Raw genomic sequence first — 12,701 nt, forward strand, 5'->3', positions numbered from 1 at the left:
AAAGAGAGTTGGGGAGAGAGAGGGACGCAAAACCCGAGAGACTATTGAATACTGAAAACAAACTGAGGGTTGAAGGGGAAGGGGGAGGGGGGGAAAGAGGTGGTGGTGATGGAGGAGGGCACTTGTGGGGAAAAGCACTTGGTGCTATATGGAAACCAATTTGACAATAAACTATTTTAAAAAATAAAATAAAATAAAATTTCAAAAATATATAGAGATGTAGAGATGTTGAGTCATTATGTTGTATACTTAAAATTAATATCACATGTGTGTCAATTATACTCAAATTAAAAATTTTTAAATAATAATAATAAAAACAAAGTGAATGAGGTTTTTCAGCTACAACATGTACCAACATGAATTTGTAAATGTCTGGTCATATGTATGTATAATATTATTTCATTTATCTAGTGTTATAAAAAATACAAAAATTATATTATTTATGGATGCATATACATGTGGTTAATATATAAAGTAATGGACCAGAATGTATCAGGGTTGATATGTTTGACATCAGGAAAGTGAAAACATCTGAGGAGGGAAACTAGGAAATTTGAACAAGAAAAGTGTTCACAGGGCACAGGGTATTTCCATGATGTTTTGTTTATTTTAAAAAAGAGAAAAAAATGTCTGTGGATAGAGTAGGGAAATTACCAGATGAGCCAGAACACCTTGTGATAACAGAAAGTAAGGAAGTGCTCAAAAAAGACGGGTCATGTAGAAAGGATGTGGAAGTCATCTGGAAGGAGCTCTCGATAGCCAAATCTAGGATATTTCGAGTGGCAAAATAATGACAGTAATGGATTATAGCTTATAGAAAAAAACAAATTCCATGAATCCATACTGATGTAACTAACTAACTAAATGGGAGAGAAAGCATGATGGAAATAGAAAAATCACCATTTGACAAACACCAAAGTAATAATTGTTGCGTGCAGGAATCACCAATAGATGCTTAAATTGCGGCTTAAATTAGTAGGTAAAAGATATGATGAAAAACAAGACATGTTCATAGTCTCGATGTATTTCTTGCACAAGATACTTATTAATATTACTAATTACAATGAGGAAAAGAGTAACTTCACAGGGGAGAAACCTGGAAAACATCTTCTTGGCCAAGTGATCAAAGTGAACATAAACACTATTGGAACGTATCAACATTGGAAACCTGATATGATGCACTGAAAAGGGCACAAAGTCACTTCTGGGTATTCTTGCTAAAATACATAACATGAATTTAAACCTAAGGAAACACTGGACAAATCGAAACTGAGTCAGTCCACAAAACAAATGACCAATACTTTTCAAAAGCATAGGATCATAAAAGAAAAAAGAAGACTGAGGAACTATCCTAGATGCAATGTAGGATCTTGAACCAGAAAAAGGACTTCAGTGGGAAAAAAAATGGTGATATCTGACTAAGGTCTGTGCACTAGTTAAGGGTATGGTATCGATGTTAATTTCCTAGCTTTGATCTTTGTACTATGGTTATGTAAAGCGTTATCACATTTGAGAAATTTATACAGGGTTTATACAGACTCTGTCTTATATTTTGCAATATTTAAGTCTCAAATTATTTCAAAATAAAATGTTGTACAAAAAGTTGAAGGAAATATGACAAAGGTTTTAATGGTAAGGAAGTATCGATTATCTATACCCTGTGTGTTTAAAATATTTTATAGTAAGAAAAAATGAAGGATGTGTAAACTTAAAATCTGAGTATAAAGAATTAGAGTCTAAAGAGATGTAATCACAGAGCAAGTTTTTAAACAATAAGTGACTGTGGTGAGGGACTAGGTTTGTATCTGCCAGAAGCCTTGAGAGAAAACTAGAAACACAAACGGGTGTGTTGGGTAGTCCTGGTCTTCCGACTCTATGGTAAACAAACTGCATGATGTTAATTTCCTCTTCCCCTGCCGGTTTTCTCCCCTGGCTCATGTTAATGTCACTGGGACTGCTTTTAGTGTAATATTTTTCCTGATTTGCTTTCCATCTTATTCCTCACCAGCCTAGAAATTTATGGTTTAGTTTATTTTGCAACTTTGCAAGTAATTGTCAATTTGTAGGGGGAAAAAATCTGAACAAAAATAGGAAAGTCAAGTGTACAGATTCGCTTTGAGGAGATGATGAGCTGAACTTTGAAATGTTGAACTTAAATGGCTTCATCATGACCTTCAAGTGGAGAGGCTCTGCCAGCAGCTGGGAATGCAGGTCTGGAATTTGGGACTGCTATTAGTAAAGGACCAGGGTATTTGGGGATTATCTATAATAAGACGTGTGACCTGATAAGGTTTGTGGACTTAGAATCTTGGGAAAATACCTCCATTTAAGGAGCAGGGAAAAGAGCCTTTATTGGGAAGGTGGAAATGGAAACAGAATTATGCTTTATTACCAGTACTGTTAAATGATGTAAGGAATTCAAGAAAGATGAGAACTAAGTAAAAAACAGCAAATGTGGTTATTAGGATGTGGCCTTCAAGGCATCGGATTCAGCAGGACAGTGGGGAGGGACAGGACTGCAAAAAGCTAAGGACAATGTGAGTGGGAATGAAGGAAAGAAATGGATCTGTGGAGGTAGAAGGGGGAAGGTGGGAGGAGCGGCAGCCTTGATGGAAAGCCGCATGAAGAGAAGGACTGTAGGAAAAGAAACATGGGCACACTTGTAGGAGAGAAGAAGCCAATGGAGAAGGGGAGAAAAGTATACTCTAGAAGGATGGAGCAAAGCCAAGAAGGAGCTGAGAGACAATGCAGGCCATAGGCGGAAAGGCGCACCAGGAGGAAGAACTGAACCTACCATCTTCAGAGGAGCAGTGAAAGAAAGAATGAAAGTGAGGATCTGGGAGGAGAGAAGAAAGACACTGAGGAAGCCTCACCTAGAGTCTCTGAGAGGGCAGAATCAAAGTCACCTGCGGAAGAAAGAGTACAGGGCACAGGTTGGAAAAAAAAGAGAGGTTGAGGGAAAAATTGCAATTTTAAATAGAAGTGAAATCAACTGCTACTCCATTTTCTCAACTGATTGTTACACAGCCCTGAAGTAAAAAGGATTGATTTACAAAGCATTTAATAAAGTTGCTTTGGATTTGTTTGGTAACTTCATTCCAATAACTGTGTGACATGACTGGGATGGATCTCGCTAATCCTGCTTCGTAAATGAAGAAATCAAGGTGCAGCACTTAACGGCCCTCCAAGGCTGTACATCAACTCAAGGTAGAACTCCATTCTTTTCACCTCATTCTGTTCACACTGTGTATTTTGGAAGATTGTGCTATTTTATATAAATAACATGCAGCCAAGCAATTTTTTTAAAGCTCTTGAGAAAAGCTGCCAACGTGTGCACAGTCAACAGAATCATGCCTAATAATCTCAGTTGAACAAGATTCTTCACTAAATTTGTAACATGGTTAGATGGGGGTTGGTAGCAGATGGTAGGTATTGAAACCAGTCCCTTACAGCTAAAAGCTGTTGGCAAGAGCATTAGAACATACAGTGATGGACGACATAATATTCAATTTGGGGAAGGTAGTTGAGTCTAACAGGATGACCCAGGGGTCAAACTCAGGCTTAGTCCTATTCACCATTTCTTGTGATGCTTCCAGCATGTATAACCAAATGTTAATTGACTCGGAAGACAATCTCAACTGACAGGTGATAGAAATACTAACAAGGCAGGGGAGTGAAAGTAAAAGGAGGTTGATGTGGTTTAAGGTTTAAAAAGAAGAAGAGAGGGTAAGGAATTGCATCAGGTTTAAAGTGAAGACATTTTTTAGGAGGTGCCTGACTGGCTCAGTTGGTAGACTGTGTGACTCTTGATCTCGGGCTTGTAGGTTCAAGCCCCATGATGGGTGTAGAGATTACTTAACAATGTTAACTAAAGAAACACATAATGGGAAAACAGTTTTCACCAAAAAAGAAATGCAATTGTACAATGTATAGAATTGTTCAATCACTATGCTGTGCACCTGAAACTAATATGACACTGTATGTCAATTAAACTTCAACTAAAAAGAAAAAAAAATTGGCCAACTTTTACCCAGAAAAAAAGTAGTGGGGAAGAACCCCCAAACTCTTGGAAGAGGACCAAGAAGAACCTAGAAGATGATCCACAGAGAGGTAGCAAGGGCTCATGCAGGCAGGACAACAAACTGTCAACCAAAAGGTTCAACTAAGTCTAGAGTTCAAATTGCTACTGACATGCTATTACTTGCTTTGCAAAAAAGTGGGAGAAAGGATGATTTATGTGTTTTCAGATGTATAGAATATGGACATACACACAGAATCTCTCTGAAGGATACAGAAGAAAATAATAACCCTGATTACCTGATATGAAATAAACTGATGACCCACAAGCTAAATCCACCCTACAGATGGTTATAGCTCGCCACATATTATTGAAATTTTGAGTATCTTTAGGCTAAATATAAGTGCTCCCAGTTCAGCATAATCCTTGTCAGTCTCTAATTTGCCTTATATCCAGCTTATTTCACACATTTATCTGCCTGGCCCTGGGAGGGAATTTAGCTGGCAGCATCACATGCCACACACACAGACACAGCCATATATGGAAACAGATAAACACAGAAATGAGCCTTTACAGATATATATGGATATATTTTGAAGGGTTAGCAAGAATGATCTCCAAGTAGCTAGAATATGTGTGACTTCTTCTATGTCTCACATTTCTAAATGTCCTGCTCTAAACAGATAGCATATTTATATGATAAATCGTAAAAGATGGTTAATCTTAAATTCATGTTTAAATTAACATCAATTAGCAGTCTCTAACCAAATACAATCATGGCCTTTCCAGGAGGTATGAGACAATTAACCTGATAGAGTTGACTTTCTGTTATCCCCTTGCTACCTTTGTGCCCATGGCTTTGCACCTGTCTTCAACACCAGCCAGGGCAGGTGAATGCATACTATACATGCATATTAACAGAGAAAGCACACCAGTGATCCTGGTGTTCACCTTACAATAAAGGAAATATTTTAAGAGAAAAATTTTTAAATTTCCATTTTCTTTCTTTTTTTTTCATGTTCATTGATTTTTTTGAGAGAGAGAGAGAGGGAGAGAGAGAATTTCAAGCAAGCTCTGTGCTCTCAGAGCAGAGCCCCACAAAAAGTTCGAACCCACAAACCACAAGGTCATGATCTGAACCTAAAACAAGAGTCAGATGCTTAACTGACTGAGCCACCCAGGAGCCCCTTAATTTTAATTTTTATAGGTAATATTCTAATGGGTCATTTTAAAATTATTAAATAATAGCCCATTCCCATAATCATCCAGTTCCCTGACACAGAGGCAACCAAACTTACCAGGTTTTATACATATTATTTCAGAGGTAGCCTATGCATTAAAATAATTATAAACATAATAATATTTTGAGAAATGTTACCCATAAGCCCATTGTTTTTATCTGAGTATTATAAAAATAAATTTAAAATGTGTGTTTTTGCATAATGTGAACAGAAGTCACTTTCAATTTGTTGTGGAAAAACAGGACACTGGCAACATCAGGCATGTGTCCATTTCATTATCATGGTGGCTGCAGGCACCAATGGTTTCTCACTCTTCCTGGTGCAGAGGAAGCAATGAGACAAGCAGCCTATCAAGTATTTCTTTTTTATTTTTTTAAATGTTTATTTAGTTTTGAGAGAAAGAGAGAGAGAGAGCACAAGTCGGGGCAGGGGGCGGGTAGAGAGAGAGAGGGAGACACAGAATCCAAAGCTGCTTCAAGTCAGCACAGAGCTGAACGCAGGGCTTAAACCCACAAACTGTGAGATCATGACCTGAGCCATAGTCGGTGGATTAACCTACTGAGTCACCCAGGTGCCCCCCCCCCCAAATATTTCAACCAAGCAAACCAACTGTCATAGTGCTGTTAATGAGATTCCTGTAATCTGATCATTATTACCCCATTCCTTTCCTGTTGCTGACAAAAAGCCTAGAGAGAATAGCTAGTTTCAAAAATGAAATGGGCTTGATTGTGGAAATAATGCAACCTTATGATTTTAGTCACAATTTATCTTTGTCAGAGCTAAGTGAATTCAAATCCAATCCATCATATTTCTACCTCCACATCTCCTACTAAACAATCTGAAAAGACATGGTTGTGTCTGCGTCTCCAAAGTCATTTATCATTTTTAAGGGGGGGGGGAGGGAGGTTTCCCACATAATTAAGAAACAAGCGCTCCCCCTGAGGATGCCAGGATTCTAACTGTGGCAGGTGTCTCTACCAAGGGAGTTGGAAAAGGCTGGGATGCATGTGGACGATGGCCCAGGTGAGATAAACATCTTTTCTTTAATAACCCATGCAAAGACCACATTCGAAGGATTAGGAGAGAGGCACTCCACCTTATCATCAGGATGTTACCGCATGACTGGTGACCTCTGTGACCTGGTCCTGACTCTGAGAGATGCAGGGGCCAGCTCTCTTCTCTCTCCTGCCTCTTCCCTCCTGCAAACTAAGTTGTGTGACTGAGGCATGCTGAAAGGTGAGGCTGTCACACAAATCTCTCCAACAGCCTGCCAGAATGTCGAGATGTGACAGGAAAGGTCATGACACCCAAATAGAAGTCTCCCTTGTGATCTTCAGCTGTCACTATGCAGGGTAGCAAGGCTGTCTTCTACTTATTCCAGAACTTGGGATATTGACTTTCCTGACTCCTCTTCTGACCAACCCTCTCTCTCCAGCTCCAGACTGGGAGCACATGCTATCAGCAACTTAGAACTGAGTCCATACTGTGCTAAGAACCAGACCCAGGAGGTCATGCAGTAGGGGTCAGTCAAATTGCTGAGGATTCTCACAATCCTCCCTATTTCATTTTGCTTTGTCTCTGGGCTCGCTGGCTTACTCCTCACAAGCCCATATGTGGCTCGAAGTACACCACCCCTACCTTTAGGAACAAATCCTTGGCTTTCCTGAAGCCATCTGACCCCATTACCCCAACACCTCTTCAATGAGATGCTCTCTCTCCTCTATTGTTCTCTCTCTCAAAGCTTCTTTCTTTAGCAAATCTAAAAACAGACATCAGGAAGAGATTAAAGTTAAGCATATCTACTTCAGGATTCTGACAATCGCTTCCACTCAGCCACCCCACTCCTATTTCACTCTGTCCTCAGGGCTTAGAGCTGACGGGCCCGAACAGCACAGTAATTTAATGGTAGTACATGGACACTGTCTACCCTTACCAGGGGACTCAGGAAAAGGACTATTGCTTCAATGACTACATGGCATATGCCCCCTTTTCCCTGATAAGAGAAACCTACACCAAAAAATGTGTATTTCTACTTGTAAAGGTGTTTACAAAGTAGATTAATCACCTCAGTTCTACCTTTAATTAAGGGAATGTATGCCATCTAAAGTATAATGTGGTGAGAGACAGCTTCACTTTGAGTCAACATATATGCTTTTCTGCTCACTGAATGTGGGCAAGTCATATAGATTCATAACACAATGGGCTTGCTTTACATAGGACAGGCATTGCTTTAAAAGGACCCTTACTCTTAGATTTGGGGTGCCTAACTAACTGAAAGCAAAGCCTAAGCAGGATAATGGAGAGGAAGAGTATCTAAATAACGCCCAGGAGGACCTTGCACCCAAGGACTACAGGGCTGGATAAATACTGGAGACCTGGCCCTCAGTTTCTGCCGTGGGCCACTTGCAAAAACATGTCATACAAATCTTCCTCATCTGATGATGGGGTTGCATCCCAAAAACCCATCATAAGCTGAAAACATAAGTTGAAAATGTATTTAATATACATAACCAACTGAACATCATAGCTTAGCCTAGCCTACCTTAAATGTGCTCACAACCAACAGTTCTGATCCAACAGCTAATGCAGAGCCTATTCTATAATCTAGTGTATTGAATGCTGTACTGAAAGTGAAAAATAGACAGCTGTATGGGTGCAGAATGCTTTCAGTGTATGGGCTGTTGACCCTTGTGACCCCATGCTGACTAGGAGCTGCGGCTGGCTGGGGCCACCCAACATCACAAGAGACTATGGTGCCACATATCTCTAGACCAGGGAAAGATCCAAATTCAAAATCCAAAGTATGGTTTCTACTGAATGAATATCACTTTTGCACCATCATAAAGTCAAAAAATCTTAAGTCAGATTGTAAGCTGGAAACCATTGGTACTGGGATAAAGAACATTATCATAAGAAAAACAAGAGAAGCTCAATGGATTCAAGCCTAGTGCTTAGAGATAATCTGAAATTAGTATGAAATGCCCTAACAAGAGTACCAACATTTCTAAAAGGACTTCTGGGTAGGCAGAAAGTGGGCAGCAGCCCAGTCTCCAATGCCAACATGTTATTCATCCAAAAAGATGACTGTGGCGTGCCTGGGTGGCTCAGTCAGTTAAGTGTCTGAGTTGTGCTCACGTCATGATCATGCAGTTTGTGACTTCGAGCCCCACATGGGGTTGTGGGCTGACAGCTTGGAGCCTGGAGCCTGTGTCAGATTCTTGGCCTCCCTCTCTCTCTGCCTCTCCCCATCTTGTGCTCTCTTTCTCTCTCTCAAAAATAAACAAACAACATTAAAAACAAAACAAAAAAGAATGACTGAATTCCACTCCTGCCAGCCTCACTGGGCCCTTGGATTTTTCTCTGGCCTCTCAATGCCTGCCCACCCCAAAGGGAGGATGCTTCCCTAGCCTCGATTCCCTCTGGGCCCACTAAACACTCCTGGACCACACAAGCCATTTGCAGCAGCCCAGGCTGCCTTGACGCCTCCCCTGTCCCCTCCCCTGTCCCCTGTCATCTGACCCTTTTGGCAGCTGATGGTTCAAGCAGCACCCTCTCTTCAAAGATCCCTCTCCCCTGAGTAATGGGTGCTGTGGAACACTAGCACACCTCTGTACACAATTCTTTGTAATTTCACCCAAACCTAATACAGAGAAATCAAACAAAACCACAGAAAAATCTAATATCTGGGTCTCTAACAACTTGTGATAGAGATGAAATTTCTATCATTAAGGACTATAATGGTGAGGAAGTCGGCAGAAGGGGAGAGAAGGCATTATAGCGTGATTTAAGTTGACATCCATTTGGAAGCAAAACAGTCTATTAGTGTCAAAATGTGTGGTGCATACAAATTTTGTGTGCAATTATCAGATACAGACGCTATTTATTATTATTCAGAGGGCTTATTTTTTGTGACAGCTTCATTCTATTAGAAAAGAATCCTGCTCACCATTAAACTACTTCCAGCTGGTCAGAGACACCACTAACCTAGAGAAGGACTTGCAATTGAAAGATGAACGGGGCTGGGAAAGGAATCAAATGTGAGGTTGAGTTGTACTCTAATGACTTTCTAGGCACTAAACAACCCATTACAACACTCCTGCTCTTTCACTGTAATTTTTCTGCTGTGGTGCCTTTGGCTGGGAAACATTTGAAGGCATTTTTCTGAATAAGTACTAGATGAAAGTTTCAACTTTCAATTGAGTTTTTGCTATCATCTGAAGGTTTCCGTTGAATACGTAAGACAGCCAACATTTAAAGCTAGTTTTGAGGATTTCATCACCAAATGTTACCCCCATACACACCTTCACATTATAAGCTGAACAGCATACTTAAATCATGTGTACCTGAAGAAGGCAAATGTGGAGTTTCAAGAATTAAGAGGAGGATATATGAATCATTTTCTTTTGCAATTGGAAGGTATATATTAATTATTTTTATTTGAAAAACTGTATCATGTGATTGAAAACAAAACAAAGAGGCATTTCAGTCTCATATCTGTGAAATAGACACTGGATGCTCTGAAGGCTCTTAAGAAGCAGCTTGGACGCCATATTATTTAATCATTTTCTAAATAAACAGCAACATATGTCCTAAACCTAAACATCTAACATAAATGTACTTTGTCAGCGAGACACTGAAACTTGAGACTAATGAACAGAAGGTAGACAATTATTTAATGGCCCAATATGGTTGTAACCCTGAGATAATACCAGAGCTTAAGAAGTCCCTTCAGACACTGGCCAGACAAAATAAGAGCTCCTCTGACCCAACAAACAATCTGTCCCCAAATTAAGAAGGGCTGACAGGCCCTTCCAGGTCACCACCCTGCCTAAAGACCGAACAAACATCATTCCAGAGAGACAAGAATCACCCATTTGTCCCAAGAGCTCCTCCACTTTCTCCCAAAAGCCATCAAGATGCCTGCAGTGTCCATGGCCACTATGCCCTACTTTTTATCCAGCCTGAATCCTTTTTGCTGTGATTCAAGTCTGTTCCCTCTTGATTTATCCTTAGTGAAGACAAAGAATAGTCAGTCTGTCACCATCTTCTCACACTGATAATCTATCTTATACTTAAGATTGTTTGACGCCCGGGGCACCTGGGTGGCTCAGTTGGTTAAGCCTCTGACTTCAGCTCAGGTCAGATCTCACATTCGTGGGTTCGAGCCCCGCGTTGGGCTCTGTGCTGACAGCTAGCTCAGAGCCTGGAGCCTGCTTCTAGTTCTGTGTCTTCTTCTCTCTCTGCCCCTCCCCTTCTCATGCTCTGTCTTTCTCTGTATCAAAAATAAATAAAACATTAAAAAAAAACTTAAAAAAAAAAGATTATTTGATGCCCAATTGCAGACTTTTTCTCAATGAATTATTCCTAGTCTCCTCTCGGGCCTAATTGTTTTTGGCTCTTTAATCATATCTATGGCTCTTGTTCTAACAGTCTTCATGCCGCCCCCTCCCAATGCAGAGTACAGGCCTGGACACTGTATCCCAGTGGAATGCAGACAGTGCTGATTAAAATAAGGCTGTTTCCCAAGAGACCAAGCAGAGACATAGAGAGGAACAAACACTAGAGATAGAAAGGCCCAATAAGCTTCCAGTCTTTGCTTCTGGTCTATTCCCGAGATCCCAAAACTCCCGTGTCTCCTAATAAGAGCTACTTTTGCTTAGGTTGGCTCCACTACTTTCTGATACTTTCAAACTTTTTCTCACAAATACATCTGTGTTTAACAGTTGCTCCAAAATACAGCTACTTTAAGACTGACAAGGCCCAGGTACAGAGCAAGGCAGGAAGTTGTTAACAGCAAAATACTAAAGCATTTGACCATTTGACACTTTCTGGAGACTCTGTCCAGATATTGCCTCATCCATCTTTGACCCACCGCCACTCAAGTTTCATGACTCTTGAGGATTTGATACTCCTGGCTAGCTCTACCTAGATGACTGGTCCATTATCTTAGATAATAACACCCAACTCAACATTCCCAACCACACAGCCATGGCCCCTTCCCCAGCCTTTGCTAGGGTTACAACCACAAATGTTGTTCCAGTGCCAACATTTCACAGAACCTGGAAAAACATAAAGTACATCTCACTGTGTGGCCCTAAACATCCTCCTACTTGATTTCTGCCAATTGATCCACAACTTATCCCAAAGTCACTGGATTCCTTAGCAATATCTAAGTCATGAAGGAATTTGCTATGCCAAGACTTAGCAGTGTGACCTTCAACAAAGTGCTTTAAGATTCTCTAGCTCTGTTTCCTCATCTGTTTTCAGACATTTTTGTTTCTCTCAACTCTGGCACCTGTGAACACATAGCCCAGTAGCCAGTGGCCTTGACTGCCAAATCACAAGACTCCCCTTAGTCTCTGATCTCAATTGCCCTTTAAAGTGCTACTTCTTTTAACACCAAGACTATTAACAGAAGGAATGGCTTCGAGGCAACTTACCTCAAAAAGACTGACCCCAGGAAACATGTGGCATCTCTCTGTTTTTCAATCTCCCCTTACCAAAAAAAGTAATGTGCAGAATTCTACATAACATGTGGACCCTACTCAAACTCTGGTTCTTTTACCTGAAAAACCATTTTTAGCATTTTGAAACATTTTTTATTTCCATACTATATAAAAGTTATATCTGTAATTATTTCCCTTCATTCCTTTCATTTCCCTCAAGTTTATATTTCTGCATTAATCCCCCCTGAATTCTTCTGTCTTGATCTTCAATTACTTCCCCAACTTATCTAGCCTGAGTCTCTGCTTTCCTGGCTTTACCCTTCCAAATTCTCCTTTACCCTTCCAAATTCCCATTCTAGGGTCCTCTAAGAACTTAACCAGGCTTTATTTTCGTTTAATTTCCCATCAATCATTAACACTGCTCCCGAGCATTGATCCTCTATTTTAATAATCAGTCATATCAGAGAAGAGGTAGCATGGCTTATTTGGACAATTCTGTTGTACACATTTTGTATCTTATTCTATTTCTAGACTCTCCTCTACAGTCTACTCACATTTGCTGGGACATTACACCCAATGCATTACCCATAAAATGGAAATAGTTAGTACTAAGTGATTTATTGTAGCCTCTGTCTCCTTCATGTCATAAAAATTTATAACACTTAAAAGCCAATGATCCCTGAGGTCATTTATCCTCTAGAATGGACAAGTTTGTTCTTGTGGAGCAGAGTCTGTTATCAGGTGGAGCTCTCATGTTATTAAGATCTGTGCCTTTAATGCACAACATCGGGGCAGCCCGCACCCGCCCAGCATCCATTCGGTGCCCTGACGGTGCAAAGCCCATTAGATGGAGGCAGGTGGGCTCTTACCATTCAGAGGTAAGGACCAGTATTTGAGCAATTCACTTCAGCCTCAATGTCAGATGTGGTTTCACAGGGAGATAATGATCCCCTTCAAACAATAGGCAATAACTGAGAAAAGTTATTATGTCACTGT

At 40.4% G+C, this 12,701-nt stretch overlaps 1 long non-coding RNA gene across 2 annotated transcripts in view; it reads right to left on the reverse strand.

Annotated features, from left to right (window-relative positions):
* Positions 1 to 12,701, reverse strand: part of LOC115300817 — a 31,868-nt gene that overhangs the window by 13,088 nt on the left and 6,079 nt on the right. The gene's annotated exons all lie outside the window — the stretch shown is intronic.

This window comes from Suricata suricatta, chromosome 9 (assembly GCF_006229205.1).
Source record: "Suricata suricatta isolate VVHF042 chromosome 9, meerkat_22Aug2017_6uvM2_HiC, whole genome shotgun sequence".
Classification (NCBI taxonomy): Eukaryota; Metazoa; Chordata; class Mammalia; order Carnivora; family Herpestidae; genus Suricata; species Suricata suricatta.